General features: G+C 45.7%; 1 long non-coding RNA gene across 2 annotated transcripts in view; it reads right to left on the bottom strand.

The window, feature by feature from the left end:
- LOC141988608 (uncharacterized) overlaps positions 1-14,390 on the bottom strand; it is a 28,594-nt gene extending 14,204 nt beyond the window's left edge. Inside the window, exons 1-2 of one of the 2 annotated variants that reach the window (XR_012639780.1) lie at positions 14,357-14,390; positions 13,857-14,145 (exon numbers count right to left, since the gene is read on the bottom strand). This is a non-coding gene — a long non-coding RNA (uncharacterized LOC141988608). The other variant, XR_012639779.1, reaches the window with a different exon arrangement.
- Positions 14,391-14,604: the final 214 nt, after the last annotated feature.

Here is a 14,604-nt window from a genome sequence, read left to right as displayed (position 1 = left end):
GAAATGGAGGGTGTCTAATGCAACACCAGGGGGACTGGGAACTTATCGCTGGACAAAGAGTATATTAAATTGCAGCAGTGTGGCCACATCTCATCTGACCCTCCTGGTTTTAGCCCTATCCCCTCATATGTACCCACAGCTCTGCTGTATTGTTACACACCCCGCTGGGCTGTAGGCAGGTTTCAAGGATTCCCCTACAGCTCCACCCGCTAGCAGCCTCCCTGCCTCCCTTCTGGCTCCTAGTAACCAGGGATGGGCAGCTGTCCCTCAGCTCTCTCAGCCACACCCAGCACCCAACAACCAAGTACGCACTCCAGCTGCCTTAGTAGCCACCCTCCGACACACCCACTATGCATCCACCTTGTTGTCTCAACATCCACCCCATCGCACCCAAATCCAGGTCCCCACTCACATTGTTGTTCCAGGACCCTCTCCATGCACCCAGCACCACCCCAAGTCTGCCATCCACCGAGTTGCCCAAGGCAACCAACAATAACATTTCCAGCTGCCCCAGGGACCTTTCCCTGAAGTTGTTTTTGCCATCCACCTTGGAGAAGAATCCTTGGGCATGTGTCATGGGGTCCTGGGGCCTTCTTGCTACCTGCTTCCAGAAATGTGACGGGATAGGGCCTTCCCACTTACACTTGCTTCCAGTGCTTTGGATGAATTGGTGCCTCCCTCTCCAACCTCTGCTACCACTCAGGAAGCCAATGGTTCTCTTAGCTATCTAAAATGTCACACGTAAAGCTGCACACAACTTGGCAGCCACAGCTATGCAGTTGGACAATAAGAACTTGATTTGAACCAGAGTTTGCACTGACTGGGGAATTGAAATCTGAGAGAAATCCAGTAGCAATTCAGTGTGTTTGGGTTCCAGGTATCCCAGAGGGCTCCTTAGAGTAGAGTTCTTCACCTGACTCCTGTGGATGACTCATTGTTCCTATTTAAATCAATGTTCCAAACATTATGTATTCTGTTACCAAGAATTCAGACATGTATTGTTTCTTCAAAATGGAATGAGTGGGAAAGTAAGACGTAAGATTCAGAAATAAAATAATTACAACATTGCATATTGACTGCCAGAGAGACAGTGCAAAAAAGGCGCTATGGGTCCTTAGCCAAGGGAAAATCTTGCGCTTTCCCAAGGGGAAAAATCTATGGGTGGTACTCCTGGAGAGATAAAAACTCCCTGAGGCCCCTTCACAGAATTTACTCTGAATTCTTTCACCAGAAGATGAGGTTTGCTCCATCCTGGACAAAGCAGAGAGTCTGTCTCCTAAACTGCATTGACCACCTGAGATTTATGGATATCCTGGGGGATCCAACAGAGACCCAGAGATATCTGCATATAGTCTTTGTGCCTGTACACTGGGTACAGGATCTCCTGCCCTTACAGGTCCCAGACAATATGAAACAGTGGAGCAGTGCTGTCAGACAGTCTCACAAAGACAACTGCCCCTGGAATCTCACTTTCAAGGGAAGTCCCTGCTGTGAGGGGTAAAGGCTGAGGCTGTTTCCTCAGATTTACATAGGGGACTGAGGGGGGGAAATAAGCATTCTGCAGCCTTGCCCCTGGGCTTCCCAACTCCATCTCCTGTGTGGATCCTCTGTAGGGCCCTGGATGGGAGCAGGGACAAGGCTGCTTTGGCACCTGTACCTTTTCTACACGGGAATGGGGTTGAATGCAGAGGGTCCCTTCCATGAGCAATCCACCGCTTTGCTGTCTCTGTGCAAATTTCGGCTATCAGTGATGTAATTTCATAGATTCATAGATACTAAGGTCAGAAGGGACCATTATGATCATCTAGTCTGACCTCCTGCACAACGCAGGCCACAGAATCTCACCCACCCACTCCTGCGAAAAACCTCTCACCTATGTCTGAGCTATTGAAGTGCTCAAATCGTGGTTTAAAGACTTCAAGGAGCAGAGAATCCTCCAGCAAGTGACCCATGCCCCATGCTACAGAGGAAGGCGAAAAACCTCCAGGGCCTCTTCCAATCTGCCCTGGAGGAAAATTCCTTCCCGACCCCAAATATGGCGATCAGCTAAATCCTGAGCATATGGGCAAGATTCACCAGCCAGATACTACAGAAAATTCTTTCCTGGGTAACTCAAATCCCACCCCATCTAATAGCCCATCACAGGCTATTGGGCCTATTTACCATGAATATTTAATTACCAAAACCATGTTATCCCATCATACCATCTCCTCCATAAACTTATAGAGTTTAATCTTAAAGCCAGATAGATCTTTTGCCCCCACTGCTTCCCTTGGAAGGCTATTCCAAAACTTCACTCCTCTGATGGTTAGAAACCTTCGTCTAATTTCAAGTCTAAACTTCCTGGTGGCCAGTTTATATCCATTTGTTCTTGTGTCCACATTGGTACTGAGCTTAAATAATTCCTCTCCCTCTCCGGTATTTATCCCTCTGATATATTTATAGAGAGCAATCATATCTCCCCTCAACCTTCTTTTACTTAGGCTAAACAAGCCAAGCTCCTTGAGTCTCCTTTCATAAGACAAGTTTTCCATTCCTCGGATCATCCTAGTAGCCCTTCTCTGTACCTGTTCCAGTTTGAATTCATCCTTCTTAAACATGGGAGACCAGAACTGCACACAGTATTCCAGGTGAGGTCTCACCAGTGCCTTGTATAACGGTACTAAAACCTCCTTATCCCTACTGGAAATACCTCTCCTGATGCATCCCAAGACCGCATTAGCTTTTTTCACGGCCACATCACATTGGCGGCTCATAGTCATCCTATGATCAACCAATACTCCAAGGTCCTTTTCCTCCTCCGTTACTTCTAATTGATGTGTCCCTAGCTTATAACTAAAATTCTTGTTATTAATCCCTAAATGCATGACCTTACACTTCTCACTATTAAATTTCATCCTATTCCTATTACTCCAGTTTACAGGGTCATCCAGATCCTCCTGTAGGGTATCCCTGTCCTTCTCTAAATTAGCAATACCTCCCAGCTTTGTATCATCCGCAAACTTTATTAGCACACTCCCACTTTTTGTGCCCAGGTCAGTAATAAAAAGATTAAATAAGATTGGTCCCCAAACTGATCCTTGAGGAACTCCACTGGTAACCTCCCTCCAGCCTGACAGTTCACCTTTCAGTAGGACCCGTTGTAGTCTCCCCTTCAACCAATTCCTTATCCACCTTTCAATTTTCCTATTGATGCCCATCTTATCCAATTTAACTAATAATTCCCCATGTCGCACGGTATCAAACGCCTTACTAAAATCTAGGTAAATTAGATCCACTGCCTTTCCTTTGTCTAAAAAATCTGTTACTTTCTCAAAGAAGGAGATCAGGTTGGTTTGGCATGATCTACCTTTTGTAAAACCATGTTGTATTTTGTCCCATTTACCACTGACTTCAATGTCCTTAACTACCTTCTCCTTCAAAATTTTTTCCAAGACCTTGCATACTACAGATGTCAAACTAACAGGCCTATAATTACTCGGATCACTTTTTTTCCCTTTCTTAAAAATAGGAACTATGTTAGCAATTCTCCAATCATACGGTACAACCCCTGAGTTTACAGATTCATTAAAAATTCTTGCTAATGGGCTTGCAATTGCTTGTGCCAATTCTTTTAATATTCTTGGATGAAGATTATCTGGGCCCCCCGATTTAGTCCCATTAAGCTGTTTGAGTTTCGCTTCTACCTCAAATATGGTAATGCCTACCTCCATATCCTCATTCCCATTTGTCATGCTACCATTATCCCTAAGATCCTCTTTAGTCTTATTAAAGACTGAGGCAAAGTATTTGTTTAGATATTGGGCCATGCCTAGATTATCCTTGACCTCCACTCCATCCTCAGTTTTTAGCGGTCCCACTTCTTCTTTCTTTGTTTTCTTCCTATTTATATGACTATAGAACCTTTTACTATTGGTTTTAATTCCCTTTGCAAGGTCCAACTCTACTTGACTTTTAGCCTGTCTCACTTTATCCCTCCATGTTCTGACCTCAATAAGGTAGCTTTCCTTGCTGATCCCTCCCTTCTTCCACTCCCTATATGCTTTCTGCTTTTTCTTAATTACCTCTCTAAGATGCTTGCTCATCCAGCTTGGTCTACAACTCCTGCCTATGAATTTTTTCCCCTTTCTTGGGATGCAGGCTTCCGATAGCTTCTGCAGCTTTGATTTAAAATAATCCCAGGCCTCCTCTACCTTTAGATCCATAAATTCTTCAGTCCAATCCACTTCCCTAACTAATTTTCTTAATTTTTGAAAGTCAGCCCTTTTAAAATCAAAAACCCTAGCTGCAGATTTATTTTTATTAATCCTTCCGTTCAGTTTGAACTGAATTAGCTCATGATCACTTGAGCCAAGATTATCCCCTACAACCATTTCTTCTATGAGGTCCTCATTACTCACCAAGACCAAATCTAAAACGGCATCCCCTCTAGTCGGTTCAGCAACTACTTGCTGAAGGAATCCACCAGCTATCGCATCTAGGAAAATCTGAGCAATCTGAAAATCTGAAATCTGAAAATTATTACTAACACTCGTCCTCCAGTCTATATCTGGGAAGTTAAAGTCTCCCATGATCACACAGTTTCCATTAGTATTTACTTGATTAAAAACATTAAAAAGGGCTCTATCCATATCCAAATTAGATCCCGGCGGTCTACAGCACACCCCAAGCACTATCACGGGGGAGGCTCTAATAGTTTTCTTCCCCAATTTAATTTTTGCCCAGACGGACTCAGTCATATCCATTTCATCGCTTCTTATTTCTTTACATTCTATCTCATCATCGATATACAGTGCTACTCCACCACCTTTGCCTTTATTTCGGTCTTTCCTAAACAGCACATACCCTTCAATACCTGTAGCCCAGTCATGACTACTATTCCACCAGGTTTCTGTTATACCTACAATATCTGGTTTCACTTCCTGCACCAGTAACTCTAGTTCCTCCATTTTGTTACCTAGGCTCCTCGCATTAGTGTACAAACATCTTAATTTTTGCTGTTTGGCCTCACTCACATTCTGTACCCTATTAGGCACGGTTATTTTACTACCAGTATAACCTATTAGACTTGTATCTACACTGCCCTTCCTCCTACCTACGGCTGTATCCACTCTTTCTTCATTTTCTTTCCACTCAATGCTAAATTCTGGCGTGGAGATTACCTGGACATCTCCCAACCATCTCCCCCAAATTCCTAGTTTAAAGCTCTCTTAATCAGTTGTGCCAGCCTCCATCCTAGAAATCTATTTCCTTCCCTACTCAGATGAAGTCCATCCCGAGAAAACTGTCCTCTGTCCATGAATGCCTCCCAATGGCCATACATCCCAAAGCCCTCCTTATAGCACCACTGCCTGAGCCATCTGTTGATAGTCATAATCTTGTCACACCTTTGTTGCCCTTCTCTAGGAACAGGCAGAATCCCACTAAAGATCACCTGAGCCTCAATTTCCTTAAGCGTCCTCCCCAGCCTAGCATAGTCTCCCTTAATACTTTCCAGTGAGAATCTAGCCGTATCATTTGTTCCCACATGAAGGATAATTAGGGGATTCTTTCCCGCACCCTTTAGAATCCTTTTCAACCTCAGGTCTACATCCCGTATCTTAGCACCTGGAAGACAGCACACCCTCCTATTTTCTGGATCAGCTCTGGTTACAGGCCTATCTATTCTTCTCAGTAAAGAGTCCCCAATCACATAGACCTGCCTTTTCCTAGTGACGGTGCTATTCTCCAGTCTATCCCCTGTTCCCTCTGGCTGCAAGTTCTTTCCATTCCCATTCTCCCTTGTAATCCTTTTTAACCCATCCTGTATCCTCCTGGGGCTCATATTTGGTGTAATCTCCATTAACTCTTCCCCCTTTTCCTATAGGACTAGCCGCTCTTCTCTTCTTCCTTGCCCTTCCACCTTCAGTCACTACCTGCTGAGCCCCTTCTTCATTTTCCAACTCTGAAAACCTATTCCTAAGCTCTCTTTCTCCTTCACTAGCCCGTCTTTTCCTCTGCCTAGTTCTTTTAGTCACATGCTTCCACTGACCACTTTCCTCACCCAACAGTCTCCCCTCAGAATTCTTCAGTCCTCCTTCTATCTGCAAGTCTGAGCTTTTCCCTTCAGCTGCCTCATGTCTTTGCTCCATAATCTGCTCAAACCTCTTCCTAAACTCTACCAGACTTTCCACCTGCATCTCCAATCCTCGGATCTTTTCCTCCATCAGCTCTATCAGATGGCATTTGATGCAGACAAAACTCTTACCAGGTAGCCCCTCGAGGATCATATACATACTGCTGCTTCCACATCCAGTCATCTTCATTGTGTCTTCCACTACATGGGTCACTCCCTCTGCTGCCTCTGTATCTGTCATAGCCTTCCCACCTAAATCCTGTTAATCTGGGAAACACAAACCACCCCAAAACACCACCCCCCACAGCAAAACCAAACCCCACACAAGTACCACAATACGAACTCCCCTTTCAAACTCCCACTGAAACGCCCCTGTTTACAGCTCTGTTTGCTGGCTCCTGTGCCGCTGCAGCTGCTTCCCCTGTGACTGTCCTCCTGCTGTCAGCCTCATTCACGGGTGGGGGAGGGCCCCCACTCATGTGATAGGGCCCATATTCAGGTGGATGAGTCCAAAATCAGGGGCACAGCGTGCTTATGTATGGGGACAGGGCTGCTATCGGGGGACAGCCTCCCTCCCTTTCAGGGAGGAAAAGGTCTCATATAAAGGTCTCATATAACAGAGCGTTTTGCCTTCTGTCCCACAAGGCCAGTCACAGTTTTTTCTCTGTTGCATTTCTGATCAGATGTCTTTTAGGATTTCTGATCATTTGAGGGGATATTTTCCTGCACTCCCTCATATTTAGGACACTGGAGTAGAAAGAGTCTCCTGTCTCAGTCTCTCTCCTCTGTCGTGCTGGAAGCACACTCATTCCTCTCTGGACTTGGATTGCTTTATGCCTCCTAATTCTCACCTCTAGTTGTGGTCACTGATTCTGTAACCGGAGACAATCTGCCCTCGTCCTGCCCAGGTCACTGTAGTGAAGCTGCTAGGGTGACCGGTCTCTGCAGGGTTCTGCAGCAGTCCCGCTCGTTGCTAGTTCTGATTTCTTTTCCCAGTGACTGATGTGTTGGAGTTTTAGTTGCTGGTCTAGCATTCTGAGCACATCTTGGTTTGGATCACTCGTTTCTGGCTGTGGATTTAATAGAATTGGCTCAGCTCTGCTCCGCAGCTGCTGGTGCTGAAGTCCCCATGCACTGACCTGCAGGCGGAGGGTTTCTATCAGGGTTTTACAGTAGTCAATATAATCCGTTCTTAGCTTTGGGGCCCAGATCTCACTCCCATGTAGCAGAATGGGTTGGATGTTGCTCTCAGACAGTTTTAGCAACAGTTTCACTGGGGAGCGGTATCTATTTAATTATTTATGTATGGCGTAGATACCCTGCAGCACTCTTCCTTGCAGTGTTTTGATAGATGATCTGAAACTTCCTGATGTGTTTATTATCAGGCCCTGTACATATAATACAGGGTATGTTCAATCTCCATCTCTCTCTAATACGATTTCTAAACTAATAGACTTGAAGGCCAGAAGGGACCATCATGATCATCTAGTCTGACCTCCAGCACTTTGCAAGGCACAGAACCTCACCCACCTCTCTGTTTTGTTTGTTTTCAGGCTTTACCTGGAAAATCATGATTTTTATTTTTACTGTGTTGACCTGGAACACAGCAGTCTGTTTCATATGTATTCACCCAGACCTCGATCCAGTCAGGTCACTCCCATTCCACACAGCCCATCCCCAGGTCACTTATGCTATTTAAAGTCCCAGCTTGCTCAGAGATTCACTTTTAAATGTGCCTTACATTGCTCACTCAATATTCAAATAGTGATGATTCTCATTAGGGGACGTGATGGCTTTTCTTCTGCAAACTTTTAGTGATATGAACGCTATGCTGTACTGCACAGAATGCACACAGCCTTCCTCTAGTTAACTTTCACTCCTAACTTTGTCTAATGGACTAGAGCAGGGGCAGCAGATAGGACTCTTAAGGAATAGAGTCTAGTGGTTAGAGCAGTCCTGGGTTCTATTTTTAGCTCTGGGAGGGAAAACCTAGTAATTAGAGCAGGACTAGGAGTCAAGGCTCCTGGTTCTGTCCCTGACTGGGAAAGGAGTAAGTCTAGTGGTTAAAACACCATGGCTGGGAGTTAGGCCTGCTGGGTCCTACTCCAAGCTTTGAAAGGGAAGTGGAACCTAGGGATTTAGAACAGTGGTGGAGAATGGGAGTCAGGACTCCTGGGTTCTATTTCTGACTCTGGGAGGGGACTGGGGTCTAATGGTTAGCAAATGGGTAACTAGGAATCCAGATTCGTGGGTCCTATTCCTGGCTCTGCCACTGACTTGTTTGACTGTGGGCACCACCTGAACTATTATCTCACTTTTATTTCATTCTCCCCAAGACTATTTCTGGGAATCAGAGTTGCTGGCTGAGATCAGTGAAAGATCCTGGCACCCATTAAGTGTGAAGCCTTTTGGGAGATTGTCATGCAATAACATGATTCCAGCAGTTGGGGCTTTAAGAAATACATTAAAATCACGGGACTGTTTACATTAAGGAAATTTGCAAAGGTTTTGCTACACTACTGGAAATTCCCCTTCCCCTCCACAATATAAATATTCTGAACTGGTGCAATTTACTTTGATAAATTACCTAGCCACATCAGCATAAACTCCACTACTTCAAATTATCTAGTTACATTGGCGTAGCTATGCTAGTGCAAATTTCCTAGTGTAGACAGGCTTGAAGAGAAGCTGTTATAACTGTTATAAACGAGGAAAGGGCCTGTCCCTGTCCTGACTACTTCACTCTCTCTCATTGGTATTTACTGAGAGCAGTGGGTGTGGAGGCTGCTTTACAGATCTGTGTCAACGCTCGGATACCATGGTAATGAGTGCAGTATAGTAACACAGGGAGAGAGAAGCAGAGGGCCCTGTTCCAAGGAGTCCTGCTCTAAATCAATCCCACAACTCAGTGGAGATGGCGGCAAACTGTGGGGATCTAGGTGAATGTTGGGGGCAGAGGGAGGGGGAATCCAGAGGCCCAGAGGAGAAGGAGTGAAGGGTGCTGCTCCTGGGAAGGGTTATTTTCCCTTTCAATGACAGCTCCTCCCAGAGATTAGCACTTCAGGCCACTTCCTCAGGGAGGAGATTTTAGAAGTTTGAAGACAAGGAGTGGGGGACTGTTCGTCTCAATATGGTGGTTGCCCTCAAAGTAGGGGAAGGTCTTTGTGGTGCACCGTCGGCTGTAACTGGTGGAGTATCGGTGGAATTTAACGGTGCTGTGCCCAGGGCTGGCACCCTGTTCTTGGGCTGCTGGGGATCAGTTCAGTCTCCAATGCTGGTCAAAGCGGAGGTCTGAGGGCTGCACACAAGCTACTATGACCACTCCAGCTGTCAGGAACAGCCAACATGAGGAACTCCCTGACCACGCTCACTTCCTTCCATCACCCTCCTGCTCAGGGCACGGAACAGAGATAGAACGTGGACCTAGTTTCAGTGGGGCCGCGCTTGCCAGCAATGCCCTCTTACGTGTGCAGTGCAGCCACATTGTGCCGGCAGAGCAAGTGGACAGTGGTCACAATGCAACCATGACGTACACAGCCCCACATAGGTTTCTGTCTGTGAGGGGGCATGAGATCAGCAGGTAGGAAGGGGGCCAATGAGTCCCACAGGGATTGATGTCTCATCCAATCTTATTTAATACTTGCATTAATGGTGTAGAGGAGAATGGCATAAACACAGACCCCCACCTTTCTCTGCACACGTTGAGACCAGGTCCTCTGAGGTGGCTGGCAGGACACTCAGTCACTTACATTCCAACTAGCCCTGCTCTCTTTGCCCGAGGGGACTGGGTTGTCTTTACAGTTACAGAGTTGCTGGATTTCTGGACAGACTCCATCATTATCAGATGAGAGCTGCACTCTACACACAAGTTACTATACGCAGATAAACAATGAAGCAATCTCATATCCTAGCAATTATCAGGCTCACCCAGATCCCCACTTTTCACTCTGCCTCCCCACACTGCACTCTTACTGGCCTTCCACTTTCAGTTCCTTTGTTTTCTGGCCATTTCTGGGAAATGGAGTATCTGGCTCTTTTTGATAAATGCTCCCTTCTTATTCAGAGTTGGGATGCTCTGTGTCATCCCCTCAGGTGCTGGATAACGTGCTCAGATCTCCTGTTCTGCCTCCTCTAACACCCCCAAGTAAACATGAGGAAGGACCATTTTCTCATTGCATTACCCTCCCCTTCTCTTTACTCGAAAATATGTATGTGTGCGCATGTGTCATCAGTGTGTACATGTGTCCATAGGACTGATTCTCCTTCCTTTCTCACCCCTAAGACCTCCTTCTACCACAGCCAGAACTGGGAGATTGGCCTATTACCTCCTCCCAGGAGACAAGCTATCCATTTTCATTTAGCCCATTGAGAAGCTGTAGCGCCTTCCTGCTTTGGAGTGACGGCTGCTGAAGCAGATTCCAGTCACACAGCAGGAGTAGATCTCTACTGCAGTTCAGTGGGTTCCTGGCTGCCCCTGTGGGCTCACTATGTGGCCTGAGGTTGTATCAGGCAGCCAGCAATATCTGATCTATCCATGCTCCTCTGTGAACAGCCCAGATGGTTTCCCATTTCTGGGATATTCATGCATCTTTGGTGCCCTCTAGCACACCAGTGTCCACATTCTCCCTCATGGAACCAAACATTTGGTCCTGAGGATCGATAAGGAGCAGCAGCTCCAATCCCAGCTCACTTCTTTCATGATTGCCAGGTAGCAAGTCTTGGAACAACTAGTTCCCTGAGTGCCTACTTTGTGGCCTCCCTTTCACCAGGTAGATCTTTAACTGTTGGTCAGTTGGTTTAGCTCTTACTTATTACAACCAATGTAGTTATACTTTAGGATTCGTTCGGTAGCTGAGTCCCACCCTCAGCTGGGATTCCTGCCCCTGCTTCATCCAGGCTTCCCCAGCTATGCTCCAGGTCCAACCAGTCTGTGTCCCGTCCAAATGAGGATCCTCCTCCAAACACTCTGGCCAGCCCACCCCAACCACGCTTCCTCCAGCACAGGGATGAAGTGTATCTTTATTCAGTTTCTGGATTTCAGATGTTTAAATTTGTGTTATATTCATTCAACCAGATCCCAGATCACATGGATGGCCAGGGAGAGGGGCTCTGACACAGCAAGAGGAGCAGGATGCCCCAGATTCCAGAACACATAGCAGGCAGGAAGAAGGGCTCAGATCCCTGCAGAGGGGTAGGGCGTCCCTGGATACAAGAACACGTGTGGAAGGGGACAAGTCAGGGCTAACAGGCCCCTCCCACCTTAAATCCCCAACTTCCTCTGATACCTCTCACATTCTCTGAACCCCCCCTTCTCACCTCCCTTTCCCCCAATGCTTATCCCATTCCCCCTGACCCATCTTCCTTCTCTTCCATTTCCATGTATCCCCCTCCTAACCATATCCCCATCCCTCACTGCAGGCACAAACCCTGTCCCCCTATTCCCACCTACTCTTGCACCCCTAATCACCCCTCACCTCCCTGGGAGCATTAGTTTGTGTAGTTTATTTTCTGTTCAAAAATAGTTTCAGCTTGTTTTGTTGATTCTGCTGTACTCGGATTACATTTCCCTACAGTAAAAATCCCCTTTTATTTCAGATTTCTTCATTGGGTTGGATTTGAACTCACAGAGACTGGGGCAGGTTGAAGCTTAGAATTAATGACTGTGATATTCCCTAACAGGTACTGAGGTGCTGTAAGGCAGAGGTAGTTTTCTAGATAGTTAACCTAGCTTGTCATTTAGCGCAAGAGGCTTCTGACGAGCTAGGCTAGAGTGGCAAAATCTTTTTCAAATAATTTTTTAATTTGATTTTCCCCCAAGGGCTGGTGGTTGCCATCCCCTCTCTTGGGGTAACTGTCGAGTGTTGAATTTCTTGATGCAACGACCTGAGCCCTGGTTTGAGCTCTATCTGTGAGCAGAAAAAGGTTGCCAAAAGCTCTCACGTTTAAGAAATTCTTTTCGGAGGAGCGACTATACCTCAGGAAGCCCTTGGTCAAATGTCTCCAAATCTGGATTACTAACAGAACCCCACATCCCTATGAAGCAAGGCAATCTGAGTAACCCTGTAAATTTTAGGGCACTTAGAAAAGTGAGCTTTCAATGGAAACATTGTCCTAACCTTAACTATAGCAGGGCTCTCACTCTGCTATAAAACCTTGAGAAATCACCATCTCTGAAGACTCAGGGCCATCTGAATTCCTGGGTGTATTCCTTACATAAAAAGACTATGAAAAGAAAACAAGATCCTTGAGACTGTCCTGATTTTCCTGTTTTCCCAGACAGATTTCATCCTGGCTTTTCTTCAGGAGGAGGATGGTGCCTTCACACCCAGGGTCACACACAACAGGCATATAGATGGAACACCCATGAAAAGCAGAGACAGGGCAAATAAGAATAGTTCTCAGTAAACTGCGGGGGAGCTGGCCAGGTGAAATGGGAGATGATGTTACATACTCTCGGGTAAAGGTGATACTTGGACAAGTTATATTCTCAGATGATTTTATTCTAAGAACCGCAAATTTGCACCATTACCTCTATCTCAGACATGCGTTTCTGAGCAATGGAAATATTAAAATCAGCTTCTTACTGAAGTGCATGTATCTGAGGAACTCCTTCACCAAATACTCCCATTCTTGAACCTCTAACTCTGTCCCTGGCACAAATGAGAATCTTCAAGCCAATCAGTGTGTGCCTGTGGATTTAAGAGCACTTTGAAAGATCAGCTTTTACACCGGAAGCTTTGTTTTCTGGCAAAAAATCCAAAAGCAGAGCTTCCAGGTGAAGCAGGCAGAGAACTTAATGAGCCCAACACATGTTCTCAGAAAGTTTCTGCGGAAAGTGCTCCAGAGTCTCAGTTTACAGGTGTGGCTCCAGAGCAATGGCACAGCAGATCACCTTGATCCACATGTGAGCTCAGGTGACAGACACTTTGGCTTGCAACAGAGCCCCAGGTGTGTGCCAAAACATATTAGAAGAACGGGAAAATGCTGATATATGATGGTTGTGCCTCAGGATCCCATTGTTGAAAAGACCCTAATTTTGGACTAACCCTACCGCAAGACCTGAGGAGACGCAGCAAATTTCAAGGCAATCTAAGTACGCACATGGATTATAGAGCACATAAGAAATGTCAGCTCTTAAACGGTAAACTAGTTTCAACCTTAAGTACAGTGGAGCTACCATGCCACTATAAGCCCCTTTGATTAGCTGCCCGAAGGTACTGATTTATTTATGTCAAGTTAAAAATGTGACAATTGGAAATTCAACATTAAATTCATGAAACAAAATCAATCAGTGGTATCTCCCTCCGCAGACGCCAACAAAACTCAATCACCAATAAAACTCCCAAAGATATTACAAGGCCCATACCCAACCCAGCCCTCGCTACAACCGTCTATCTGCAAAAGCTCTAGGAAATAGTTATGTCTCGGCCACCCTGCCCTGGATCCCACATATTGCTGCAAAATGCCAGGCAGGGGCCCTTACTCAGATGAACTCTATATACAGCACTAGGGATGCATACATCTGCGCAGGCCCTGGAATCCTCACCCCATTCTCCTTCCATAGCGGAAGAGCACCACCTCCCTCTCCAGGAAACCCTTATGTCCAAGAGGTGGAGGCAGCATTTGAATCTACTAAGTAGGAATCGAGTTGGGAACAAATCCCCCTGTTCAGTGTTGCAGCAATTACATTCTTAACGTGGAAAAATGATTTTTTAAAATCGGACACACTGACACCACTTACCCTGTCCTGAGTATTGTATGTGCTGTTGGAAATCAGGAAACAGGCTTTGTAAACTCTCCAGAAATTGCTTACAGGTCACTTCCCCCTTCCGCTGGATCACATCCAACAATATTCTTCTTTTGTCCTCTGCATCCTTTCCTTCGTTGATTCGATGGTAGTCCTGCTGTGTGATCACCAACTGGCCACCTTACCAGCATTGTTTTGAAGTAATTTGACCAGGTTATTTTGTTCCCTGCATATCATCTCCAAGGCCTTTTCATCAGTGGCCGCTGTTACCGAGTCCCATGGTCTGGAACAATAATTCACTATTAAATATATATATTATTTTTTCCCTAAGGATCAAGAAATAAACATTTGAAGCCGCTAAAGCTAGACTACATTTAATGTCTGGGGAACTGATTCTTTCAGTAAGATATAATCAAGAAGTCAAACAGTTGTAGAGAGACAATGGCCAGTTGCAGCTGTTTTCTCTCCTAGCTAGATTGATGTGCTCCACTCACCAGAATGAGTTAAATTGTGACCATTTCAGGTCACAGCAGCTCAGGCAAGGTTCCCTTTAAGGGGCTGTGCATGAATTTCAGAAATGTAACATTTTTTTCCTTTCAAAGTAACTTTCTAGGGGGGAGTTGAAAGGGCAGTTACAGGAAAAGGGAAGCTGAGCTCAGCAGAGATTTCCACATACTCCTGGATTCGCTCACAAGAGTAAAAATATTGTGCTCACTGAAATGAGCTGAAACCTATCACGAAC

This window comes from Natator depressus, chromosome 6, assembly GCF_965152275.1.
Source record: "Natator depressus isolate rNatDep1 chromosome 6, rNatDep2.hap1, whole genome shotgun sequence".
In the NCBI taxonomy this organism is placed as follows: domain Eukaryota; kingdom Metazoa; phylum Chordata; order Testudines; family Cheloniidae; genus Natator; species Natator depressus.
This window is presented reverse-complemented; position numbering and strand designations above follow the sequence as displayed.